The sequence below is a fragment of the Lactuca saligna genome, chromosome 7, assembly GCF_052625555.1.
Source record: "Lactuca saligna cultivar CGN05327 chromosome 7, ASM5262555v1, whole genome shotgun sequence".
NCBI lineage: Eukaryota > Viridiplantae > Streptophyta > Magnoliopsida > Asterales > Asteraceae > Lactuca > Lactuca saligna.
The window spans coordinates 38,590,165-38,596,367 of NC_136423.1; positions in this window are offsets into that span (position 1 = coordinate 38,590,165).

The following is a 6,203-nucleotide window of genomic DNA, read 5'->3' on the forward strand; positions in this document are numbered from 1 at the left end:
CCCTTATACTATATATAACATTAAAAGTTTAATATTATATATGTATAACTAAAAATTCAGTCTTACCGTTAGTAGGCCTCATTCACGAAGCTAGTCTATAAGGGGTGTTTAAGGAAATTGCCTATAAAATGGCGATTGAATGGGTATCCACTCTTACCCACCGCACTCTTGACTAGTGGAGGGTCGTTAGCCGAACGGGTAGGATAGGACAGAAACCTTCCATTATAAGTATAATGAAGTACAAAGTAACTAAATGCTTATACAAATTCCCAAATCATAGTTACTTTAGGCAAAATGTGAAATTGTATGCTAACCCATGGAATTACACTTCGTACCCTTGTCAAACGTTAGTGGAGCGTGTGTGGTTAACCGGCACACTAATTTGGGGATGACATTGGTGGCAAAGGGTGGCTCGATGCTTATCATAGATCAATGGAGCGTGTGTGGCTAACCGGCACATTGATTAGGTGATAGTAGCATTTGGTGCACCACGTGATTCGTATGGTTATTTACACCTTGTTTGTGATCCTTGGCATCCCAGTCACAAATAGTAGGGCATAATCGAGATTAAACATGCCATTGAAAAGTTCAATGAGTCTCAAAAGATCTAGGAGTTTCAATTCATTTAAAACTTAAACTTCTTTTTCGTTTTTCATGGTGGAAATTGGTAAATCGTCATTTACCTACCTTCAAATATTCTGCAACTAGATTACGGCATCCCTCTTCTAGGTTGTAGAGTATTGTGTTGGATCCTAGCTTGATGTTTCATTTGGGTGTTGCATCAAGAATTCTAATCAACTTAACTTGAATTTTCTCCCGGTTTGTAGATGTCTGAATCTTACAATGGTCTTCCTAAATCCTTTGGAACAAGTTTTCCAAATGAAGATGACGTTCCGAGATACGATCAAGGAAATGAGAGTCATGCTTCACTTCCTCTACCTCCTCCAATTATTCTCCCTGACCCACAAGTTCAAAGGCTTGAAAAGTTCAAGCTCACTCAAGCCCTTTTGGCAAGTAAACACGAAGATGGGAAACCTGTGTGTGCGCACGTCTTAGAGATGAAGTCATACATTGATAGGTTAAACATGTTGGGTGTCGAGATTTCAAGTGAGTTGGCTGTTGACTGGGTTCTTCAGTCACTTCCTGAATCATATAGTGAGTTCGTTAGAGAGTACTATATGATGGACCACGACGTGACCCTAATTGATCTCACCTATTTGCTTATAGTTGCTGAATCAGCAATGATTTGGCGTGCTGGTCAAGCGAATTTGTCTAGTGAATCAAACTCCCAAACTTTAATGCACACTGGCAACATTGGAAGTCCAGAAAGAACTAAGTCTGTGATTGTCCGATGTGTTGTGCCAAAGGAGTCTATTTGCTTTTATTGCCAAGAGAAGAGGCATTGGAGACGAAGCTTCCCTAATTACCTGAGAGATCTAAGAGATGGGAGAGTCAAGACGTATGGCTCTGCTTCAGGTAAAATCCGTTAACTAACTCTTTTAAGTTCCTATTCTAGATTCTTAATACATGATGTGATAAGATTACATTTTGATGTTTTGAAGGATCGAGGAAAAGAGAGGAAGCTTGAGAAAAGAAGTGAGCTGAATCTAATCATGAAGAAATGGATGTCGATCGCATTACTTGAAGAATGGATTCTTGAGCTACTACTTGGAGTTAGAATAGATTGTTAAGAAATATGTAATAACATAGTTTTTCAATTGAATTACACTGTAAGGACAAATTTTTTCCGCAATAAAATAAATTTTGATTTTGTCTTATTTATTTATCCTTACAATAAAATATATGAAAAATTGATGTTCATGTACTTCTATTATTAGCAAAATGGATTTTATTCTTAATTATGGAAATGTCAAAAGTGTACCAAATAGGGAGACTTTCTCATCGCCCAAGTTTCAATTGGATAGAAACTTGGAATCATGCAATGTGTATTGTATGATGAATGGAAAACTTTCACATTTGGGAAACTTAGACTAATTCTTTGGCAAAGTGTCAATTAAAGGACAAGGAGATCAAGTACACAAGGTTGTGTGTTGATCAAGTCCACCACAAGAGTGACAAAGATATTCGTCATGATTTACTAAAGCTTAGTAAATATGATTATACTTATAAGATTAAGTATAATTCTGAGTTGATTGAAAAAGTTTCAATGAATAGTAGAACGAATAAAGAAGAATCAAGTAGGCAGAAAGATAAAAGTTTCTCTTTTCTAGGAAGAAGGGAGAGTACCTTTTATTGTGTTTTATGATAAGTCTTAAAGATTAAGAACCATGTCTCAATAGATCCTCTAAGTGAGTCTTAGTGAAATTGCATGTCTAAGAAGAGGAATCAAGTATTGTAGAAATGGTTAAATCAAGAAGTCAATCATACTTCGTTCCAATATCAAGTCTTAAAGTCAAGATTGTGACATTGAGTGAAAAAGTCTTAAGTAGGTTTATAACACTCATCAAATGTGGAATTTGGAAAAGTTTTCTTATTCTTGCACATTTGAAATTGGTAAGTTGTGCTGTCTTGGATAAGACAAAGACCAACTAGGACCAATTGTGTGAAGTGTTTTGTCTTCACTAACTCTTGAATATTTGTTTGTCAAGAAATGTTTCTTGACAAGAGAATCTTATATGTCAAGAAGTCAGTGGGAGTCTTAATGGTCTTGAAAAGTTTCAAGAACAAATCAAGAATAAACCTTATCGATCATCACTAGCACACGACTTGAGGTTTACAACCTATCGTGCTGATATTGTTTTGTTTCTTTGCCATTCCAATTGAGTTAATTGTGTATATGAGTTCTATGAGTTCTCATTTGAATACACACTAAAGCCTTAGTCGATGGAAAGTAAATTGATATGTAAGGACAAGTTACTAAACTAATTGGAAGGCATGGTGGGCACTCGTGTTACCATAGGGCAAGAAATCAAGATTAAGAAAGTTCAGTCCATATGAGTTTGGATTTGTCGCAAACCTTGTTTTTGGCAAATTCACATGGATAGGAACTCATACACCATAAAATCTAAGTGTCATAAGATTCCCTCCTTCATGAAAATGACTGTGAGGAAATGCTTCCACTAAGAGAGATTTTAATAAGATAGCAATTGTGAAAATTGTATTCTCAAATTCGATTATGGTTACGGCATCCCTTTCCATAGTTCGAATTGTGAGATTTGGCAATTAGTTTCAACATTTGGAACTTAGTAACATAAGTTATGAATTGTTTAAACACACATATGAGCTATCTAAGGCAAAGGTGTATAAGGTTAAGAAGCTTAGATAAAGGCTTATCGAAGCATCTGGTATTAGAAATATGAATTTCAGAGATTCAATAGGCATTGTTTTCTGGAAGTTCATGTCAAAGCTAGTGGGAGCATAAATGTTATGCTTATATGATAATCATCATGATAGTGGGAGCATAAGTGTTATGCTTGTATGATTGTTATGGCGAGTATTGCAAGTTAGCAATATTAATTATAGAAAAACAAAGATTCCATTTGCAAAGTTGCATGGGTTGAAAAGTTGTTTTGCTATAATTAAGGGAGAGAATATTATACTCCGTTTCAATATCTAAAGCTTAGATTAAGAAATTTTAATATTTTCAGTCAAAGGATACATTGTGTGTTCTTAAAATTCAATTATGATTACGGCATCCCTCTTCATAGTTCGAATTGTGAGAACATGACACATAAAATATTATGGCAAAAGATTGGTAAAGTATCATATCTTTATGTAAGACATTATGCATCGTGTCCCATACGCTTCGGGTATAGGATCGATTGTAAATGCTATAGTATTTTACCATTCTAAAATTTTCCAAATGTCTAGTGCATTAAGAGGGAAAAAGGAATAAAATTGGTTTTGACTGAAAGAATTTAACAACTATCAAAGGACGATCCAAAGTTCGCTGAGGATTGATCGCTTGTAAGTAGTTGGAAGTATGGTATTGGATGGACCATATCGACATTATTATGAATAGATAAGATTCTATTAAGAATGAGTTGTCATATGGCAAATGTGGAAATGTTTCCATATTGGGAGTTGGATATTGAGAGTATATGCCTAGATTAGAAACTTTTATGCAAGAAGGATGTTCAAAGGAATGTACTTTGAATGTGAGACTTCACATCTATGGAATTGTCTTGTAACAATTTCTAAGAAAGTACTTTGTAATTTCATTAGCTACGTCTTAGTGACTTTTGTGCTATGATTTTGCAAAGGGATCGTTGCATAAAATGTTAGAATCTAGCATATTCTAGTAGTGGCAAGAACCTTGTGTTCTTACACTAATAATTAGGATTAAGGAATTGTGAAATGAGCATCATTGGAAAAGTTTTCAGGTGATCTATTTCACAAAGCATGGACCATAGGAAACAAAGTGTGCATGTTTAGAGCATGGGACAATTGTTGGTATAATTCAAGTAATGAGTTGATTATCCGAAACATTAAATGATAAATAATGAGTAATCAATATGGTGGATAAATAGAAGGGTTTTATTTACTCTCACGAGTTTGGGGCCATATAGGATTAAGTATTGTTGTCATGTTTCAATTTGCATGTTTTGACTTCCAGAATAACTAGGTTATTCAAACATCCACAGTTGGTCATACGTTGGGAGTAGGTATGAATAAAGACTGTCATGAATCTGTCTGTAGATTGTCTGAAGTGTTTAGACATGGCACAAGTTTGCTGCAGAGTTCGTGAGTGCTTTGATAAGATTAAAGTATTGGATTAAACCCACGCTCACTTGGATCACTTCACAGTTTTATCACGAGTGATTAGTGAGACGATAATATTGTATATTCTTGAAACCGAGACGTGTGAGTTGTTATTTGTTGGTCAGTTACACATTGATAATAAGTAAACGCACCAGTAACTTGGTGTTATAAAACTTATTGTTGTGTGTGATTTGATCAGTAAATGCAAGCGAGCATTTGAGTCGAAGTTTATCCATTCCTTTTACCCAAAGTGGGATAAAAGCGATATATGTGGGCCTCTCGATGATTTAGTGATGACACCTAAGCGCTTGGCCAAGCCGGGACTAAGTTGATGTGTTCAATTGTAGTCTGTTATCAGTCGTCATGAATCAGAAGTCGGGAAATAGTATAGAGAGAATGATTGAAATTCATGTCTTTTGTCTATACGATATCTTGAGAATGGAGGAATATATAATCCCTTATCTAGAGGACGCGCTATCTGATAAGATCAGAGTTGACAGCGGCTTTTGAAAGCTACGATTGCTGATCAGGTTCTGAAGTCATACGGAAAATAGTTATTAGACTTATCCAAGTGGGAGACTGTTGGATTAGTGTCTAAGTCCATAACTATTTTGGTATGTACTTGACCCGATTATGAGCATGGTCCTTTTGGGTTGCCTTCACCATAGCAATATGTAGGATGATTTAAGGAGATTAAGGTTTAAATATGATTTATTAATATATTATGAGAATAATATATTAAAGGAGAAATCATATTGTTTAATTAATATTAGTCAAGAATTAATTAAGAATTAATTTTGTGGCTAAAAGAGATTAATTAAATATAGGGGACTGGACTGCAATTATTGGATAATTGAGTTATTGGGCTAAGGAATGCTATAGGAATAAGGGGTGAACGAAATTATGATGGAAGCCCATCATATTTTCGTCCATAGCCTTGTCCAGAAGGTTCCATGGGCTGCTTAGAGTTTAAGCTGTCCATTAGGGTTTTGACTGAAACCCTAGAAGCCCACACTAGTATATAAAGGACCCCTTAGGCCCCAAAAACGTGGACAACACTTCCATTAGGGTTTCCAGCCGTTTTCGGTGCCTCCTTTTCTTCTCCTCTTCATCCAAGTTGCATATGGTGTTTGTGACTCCATTAGAGGTACTACACTTGTGGTACTTGCTTTCAAGAGCTAAGGAAATTCAAGGAACTAGTTGTTATTGCTATATAACAACAAAAGGTATGTATTCTAGCTTTATATATGAATTTCGAAAATTATAGCAGCATACCAGGTTTCTTTTGGTGTTCATAAAGCTGTATAACTAATAGTGAAAACATAGATCCAATACTAGGGTTGCATGCACACATAGGATTGTTTGTATTGAACCCAACAGACATAACAAGTATATTGTTATCCCACGAAATAACATCTCACATTTTTGGTTTATCTAGTTTTAAGTAAAGATTGAATTATATCCTTTTCTTAGCAAAGTAG